The sequence below is a fragment of the Muntiacus reevesi genome, chromosome 1 (genome assembly GCF_963930625.1).
Source record: "Muntiacus reevesi chromosome 1, mMunRee1.1, whole genome shotgun sequence".
In the NCBI taxonomy this organism is placed as follows: domain Eukaryota; kingdom Metazoa; phylum Chordata; class Mammalia; order Artiodactyla; family Cervidae; genus Muntiacus; species Muntiacus reevesi.
In genome coordinates, this window is record NC_089249.1 from 208,746,006 (window position 1) to 208,753,288 (window position 7,283).

Consider the following 7,283-nt stretch of genomic DNA (forward strand, 5'->3'; position numbering starts at 1 on the left):
CCATACCGCAGGGGAAGTGAATCACATCTCCCAGGTACGTGTGGTGCCATGTCTGTATAAGTTGGAAGAGTCCCTTTACAGGTATAACTCAGTGATTTCTATACAGACCTGGGATCCTGTTGCTTTCAGCAGCGGAGGAGGTTTGGGTAGGATTTAAGGATGTGTAAAGGCACTGCATGAACAGCTTGAGAGTACAGCAGGTGAGTCTGACCAGATGACTTTCTCATCCACATACTGCTCTGTCCAGTTCCTTCTCAGCCTGAATCCTCAGATCACCTCCGTACATACTGCTTGTCCTCAGCCACCTCAGAATGGACCACCTGACCTGGTTCTTGCAGCCTGTAAAAAAAAGTCTTCTCCTTTGGTAGCTATGTTTGGGCTTTTAAAATTTGGCCTCTCACTACCCTTGTGTCTGGCTTGACTGAATACCTAACCTGACATTTTTATCGATAGAATTCACATACCCTAGGATTCACCATTTTGATGCACTTCAGTGGTTTTTAGTACATTCACCTGGTTGCACAGTCGTCACTACTATCTAACATCTTCCCCCAAAGAAGCAGCATATTCATTAGTAATCATTACCCCTTTACATCACCCCCCAGCCCTTGGCAGCCACTAATCTACTTTCTGTCTCTCTGGATTTGCCTATTCTGGATATTTCATTTAAATGAAATTCTAAATTTGATAATAAAATTGGAACCCCAAAATATTTTTTGTGTGCCCAATTTCTGTGGTATGTAGCATTTTTGTTGTTGTTCAGTCACTAAGACATGTCCAACTCTTTGCGACCCCATGAACTACAGCACGCCAGGCTTCCCTGTCCTTTACTATCTCCCAGAGTTTGCTCAAACTCATGTGCATTGAGTCAGTGATGTTATACATACATACATACATACATAAATAACTTTAGTTGGGCCTCTGCATCTCCTTATTTAACATCTGATAAAATGCTATATATATATGTACATATAGCAGCAGAGGGACTTTGTGTATATATAGAGTTGCTCTGTTCAGTGTATTATTTTTATATATATATATTTGTTAAGTAATAGAGATGCAGAAGACCCAAATAAGGGTATAACATTTATCAGTTAGCACAGCGGAGCTATACTATTATCCATTCCTTAGTAAAGCAGTCACCAGGAATAGTGAAAGGTAGAGAACGTTCTGCTGTGCCACCTCTGAGCAGTCCTGTGGTGCTGGAAATGCATTACTAATACAAGGCATGTGAAATGCCCTGATATCCTATCGAAGTTGCACACTTTCCAAATTAGCACAGCCACTGTGGAGAAGAACATGGAGGTTCCTTAAAACTCTGAAGGTAGAGCTACCATATGACCCTTCAATCCCACTCCTAGGCATATATCCAGAAAAAAACATGATCCAAAAGGATACATGCACCCATACGTTCATTGTAGCACTTCTTACAATAAGGAAGGCATGGAAGCAACATTAGGTCCATTGACAGTGGCGTGGATGAAGAAGATGTAGTACATAGGTACATATATACAGTAGACTATTTCTCCTCCATTTTAAAGAATGAAATGCCATTTGGAGCAATATGGATGGAGACCTAGAGAGTATCTATTGAGTGAAGTCAGTCAGAGGAGGAGAGATACCATATGGCACCCCACATACGTGGAATCTAAAAAGAAATGACAAATGAACTTACTTACAAAACAGAAAGAAACTCAGAAAGTGAGCTTATGGTTGCTGGAGGAAGGGGTCTTTAGGGGGTTTGGGACGGTCATGTGTACACTGTTGTGTTTAGAATGGGCCTCCTGTATCGTCCATGGAACTCTGCTCAGTGTTACATGTCAGCCTGGGTGGGAGAGGTGTTTGGGGGAGAATGGATACATGTGCATGTATGGCTGAGTCCCTTTGCTGTTTGTCTGAAACTGTCATAATATTGTTAATTGGGTATATCCCAATAAAAAAATTCAAAAGAAAAATTGCACACTTTCCCACGTGATTTCTAGAGTGTGAATAAGGAGAAGTATGGTTAACTAGAACATAAGGTCCATGAAGACAGAGGTTAGGTCTGTCTGTCTGCCATTTGCCTGCTCCATGCAGGCACACTCAGGAGTTGCTGCATTCATGAAGAAACACATGAAGAAACAAATCGTTTATGGTCTGCCAGTCAAAATAGACATAAAAATGAACGATGACAGGTACAGCCCCTGCTGAAACTGAAGGATTTGTTTGTTGGATTGTTGGGCTTTTTAAAAGGATGCTTCAGCTACACAGATAAAAGGTAGAACAGAGGTTACCTAAGGGATGGGGTGCAGGAATGGGGGAGCTACATGTTGAGTAGGTACAGAGTTTCTGCTTAGAGTGATGATTGTAGAAATCACTGCATGGCATTGTGAATATTATTGCTGTGCAATACCACTGATTTATACACTTAAAACTGTTAAAAATTTTATGTATTAATATATTTACTACAATTAAAAAATGTTTACTTCAAACCTGCCTACCCAGTGTTTAAATGCTAAAAGGTTTTGTGCACATGAGTCTCCCAGTAAGCCATTGTTAAAGACATTTATCTTCTCATTCCCAGGAATGCATCAGATACTTCATTATATATTTATAGTATCTTTGTTAGCAAAATCTGAAATTTGTGAAAATTAATGGCTACTTTTTCATCCCAACTTCTAAAGGTAAAATCGGGGCATCCTTGAAACTTGGAATTATGATGCCTTCACGTATTATAAAATTAAGGTCTTATTATCCTTTTAAGAAAGAAAAATGATGAAATCAAGACAACACTGGTTATGTAATTGAGCAGATAGTCCAGACCATGGACATAAATTTGAGTGGTAATTTTTCTCAATGAATTACTAGTTTCTTAAATTGGGCTTAATATCTTTTTGTTTGAGGTAGTTTGATTGTTGGTTGGTTGTCTTATTAACTGACAAAATGGTTTGTGTGGGAGTAAGTGCTGAATAAAGTCTGGGTGGATAATTTTTAACATGGTATAACTTTAAAATGAAAATCCATCTTCGACATTTGGGTTTTGGCAACTGGGACAGAGGCCTGGGAACCCAGACTTTTCAGCCTGCAGTTCTTTTGTCACCTGCCCTAGAGCATAGTCATTATGCCTCTTCCTATCCAGTGGGCTCTCTGCTTGTGTGACTTGGCAGACAAGGATGCGACTCCTCCATTCTGGTGTAAATGTGGAAATATAGACAGAATTGTTTAAGCACCTACATTTTTCACTGAAACCAAAAGAATTAGAGTGGTCACTGATTTTGTTATATAACCTCTATTTGGCATCAAGTTAGAATCCACTATTGTTAGGAATGTAACTGTAGAAAGGCTGCTATATACTTAAATCTCATTTTATTTGCTTCTCTGGGGGTTGTCTTCATGTTTTCATTAGGAATGTTTTTACAGATGTAGGCTCTTCAGATATAAAGTTGCTGAAATAGAGACTCAGAAGTTTAGCTTTCAAATTGAAGGGGGGTGGAAATCTGTTTAGAAAGATTAATTTATAGATAAATAATTTACTGACTCTGATACGTTAATGTACAATAATCCCGAGAGGCTTTTAAAGATGTAGTCATTATATTCTTAGGGTTTCTAGGAATGTTAAACCTGTCATTCATAATAGGAGAGAACTAAAATAGGGCCCATTTATAATTTCTTCTTGGAAACATTTCATCCACAAATTCATAGACAAATATTTTTTCTTTTCCAAATAGCTTATCTAATAGTTGGACAGCATAACCCTTTTCTCGATTAACATGTTAACTAGTCAAAAGCCTGCAGACACATTGGATGAGTGCTGAATTTTCCTCAATATTGCAGATTAAAACTTGGCCAGAACAAATAAAATATTACCACAAGAATCCTACTCTGACATTATTGTAAATTTTAGTGAATGCCAACCCGATGGTGAGAGGGTCTGTGCCTAGTAGGTATGCTCAGTTTTTTAGCAGACGCTCATGTTAATGAATAGATGGAGCAAGGCTACAAGCATTAAAGAACTGGCTTCATGACTATGACTTCTTTCTGTAGTCTAAAAAACTGAGAAAGATTCGGTCACTAAAATTTCCATCTGTTTTCTGGAGAGAAATACTGAATTTCAAGCAAGGCTATTATTGAGTTCCTTGAGTTCAGTTCAGATTGTGTGCAAAGATGCCCTGAAGATGGGATGTCAGATCAGGAACTGGAGGCATTAATATTCAGCATGTATCTTGAGTCATTCTATTTAGATTGGATGAGATAGGAAAAAAGAAAAAGATAGCGTTAAGTCATGTCCAACTCTTGGAATCCCATGAACTGTAGCCTGCCAGACTTCTCTGTCCATGGAATTCTCCAGGCAAGAATACTGGAGTGGGTTGCCATTTCCTTCTCCAGGGGAACTTCCTGACCCAGGAATTAAACCAAGGTCTCCTGCATTGCAGGCAGATGCTTTACCAACTGGGCTACACAGGAAAGCAGACTAGTTTAGTGGCCTGGTTGTTGCCTCAAGGAAAGAATTTTCAATTTCTGACTTAGCTTCATTGTTGGCAGATGAGAGTAATGGTCTTTTCTTGGTTTCTTGTAGAAGTTTATTTAGGTAACCAACCAAAATTTGTAACATTTGCACAAAGAAAATAAAGGTACCAAATAGGGAAGTTTTATAATCCAGAAGTGATTCAGGCCAACAGATTTTTTTCACCAATAAAAGATGAAATAGCTGGCCCATGTTTGGCCTATCACTTCTTTCCCTGTTATCAGTCCACACTTATTTCTTTTCTCCCTATAAATGTGTGTTTATCAAAAACAAATGACACCCAAAATTTGCCTCTAAAAGATTCCTTATAAAACTCCTTGGAAAAGAAAAGGAAGGAAGAAAAGGAAAGAGTGGATAGAAGAGCTCACACCTCAATTTTCCTTTGGTCTCCCTTTTATTTTTCTATCCAAGTTCTATAAAATAGGTGGTTTCAGTGGTTCGATTATTCTTTACCCCTTATCACTTGAACCTCAGTGTTACTTCCAGATCTATCTGAATGCATTTATGAATCCAGCAGTATACATACGTATGAGAACCAACTGTCAATCTAGTATATTCTGGCATGAATCCAAACTTAAAATTTGGAACATATAGGAGATAGCCTTTAATGCTCCCTTCCATGTGTGTACTTATTTGGCAATTGCCAGTGGCATGCCCGTCTACCAAAGGAGAGAATAATCTGCCTGTCCCACTGAAATAAAAAAAAATTATAAAATATATATATGATTATATATATTATATAAAATTTTATATATTTATAATTATATAATTTAATATATATACATATATAAGATAAATTTTATATAAAATTTATATAATATTTATAGTTATATAATTTAATATATACATATATTATATACAAGTGCTTTATGTAATATACAATTCTACATAACAGTTGACCCTTGAACAATGCATGTGTTAGGAGTGCCAACACTGGCAGTGAAAACTCCACCTGTAACTTTACAGTTGGCTCTCCTCTCTGTGGTTCTGCATGTGCAGATGTAACCACAGATCACATAGCTCTACAGTTCATATTTATATACATGGACCCATATAGTTCAAGTCCGTGTTCAATGGTCAACCTATGGTTATATATGAAGTATACCCATTGTTCTTGCATGACTCAATGAAGCTATGAGCCATGCCATGCAAGCCATACAAGATGAACGGGTCATAGTGAAGAGGTCTGACAAAACATGGTCCCCTGGGAACAGAAATGGCACCCACTCCAGTATTCTTGCTTAAAGAACCCCATGGACAGTAATGGAAACGCAAAAAGGTGTGACGTGACACCAGAGATAGGTGCCCCCAGATCAGAAAGTGTGCAGTATGCTACTGGGGAAGAATGGAGGGCAGTTATTAACATCTCCAGTAAGAAGGAAGTGGCTGGGCCAAAGCAGGAACAACACTTAGCTATGAATCTGTCTGGTGCTGAAAGTAGTCTGTTGCTATAAAACAGCAATATTGCATAGGAAGCTGGAATGTCAGGTACATGAACCTAGGTAAATTAGACATGGTCAAGCAGGAGATGGCAAGAGTGAACTGACATTTTAGGAATCAGTGAACTAAAATGGATGGAAATTGGTGAATTTAATTCAGATGACCATTATATCTACTACTATGGGCAAGAATCCCTTAGAAGAAATGGAGTAGCCCTCATAGTCAACGAAGAGTCTGAAGTGCAGAACCTGGGTACAGTCTCAAAAATGAGCCATTCAGCATCATGGGAATCCAAGTGTATGCCAACCACTGACGCCAAAGAAGCTGGAGTTGGCCAGTTCCCTGAAGACCTACAAGACTTCTAGAACTAACAACAATGAAATGTCCTTCTTCTCACAGGGGACTAGAATGCAAAAGCAGGAAGTCAAGAGATACCTGGAGTAACAGGCAAGCTTGGTCTTGGAGTACAAAATGAAGCAGGGTGAAGGCTAACAGAGTTTTATCAAGAGAACACACCAGTCATAGCAAACACCATATCCAATGCAAGAGATGTTGGATGGACATCACCACATGGTCAATATACATGGACATCTCCACATGGTCAATACCAAAATCAGATTGTGTTCTTTGTAGTCAAAGATGGAGAAGCTCTATACAGTCAGTGAAAACAAGACCTGGAACTGACTGTGGCTCAGATTTTGAGCTTATTGCAAAATGTAGGCTTAAATAGAGTAGGGAAAACCACTAGGCCATTCAGGTATGACCTAAATCAAATGCCTTACAATTATTTAGTGGAGGTGACAAATAAATTTAAGAGATTAAATCTGGTAGACAGAGTACCCGAAGAACTATGGACAGTGATTCATAACATTGTACAGGAAATAGTGACCAAAACCCTCTCCAAAAGAAAGAAATGCAAGAAGTCAAAGTGGTTGTCTGCGGAGGCCTTACAAATAGCTGAGGAAAGAAGTAAAAGGCAAGGGAGTAAGGGAAATTGAATGCAGAGTTCCAGAGAACAGGAAGGAGAAATAAGATGGCCTTCTTCAATGAACAGTGCTAAGAAACAGGAAAACAATAGAATGGGTAAGACTAGAGATCTCTTTAAGAAAATTAGGGATAAAGGAAACATTTCATGCAAGGATAGGCAACACATCCTGGAGTGTGAGGTCGAGTGGGCCTTAGCATTTCTGTAAATAATGTTAGTGGAGGTGATGGAATTCCAGCTGAGCTATTTAAAATCCTAAAATATGATGCTGTTAAAATGCTGCACTCAATGATCACACAACTCAATACCAGAAGAACAACCCAATCAAAAAGTGGGCAAAAACCTAAACAGACA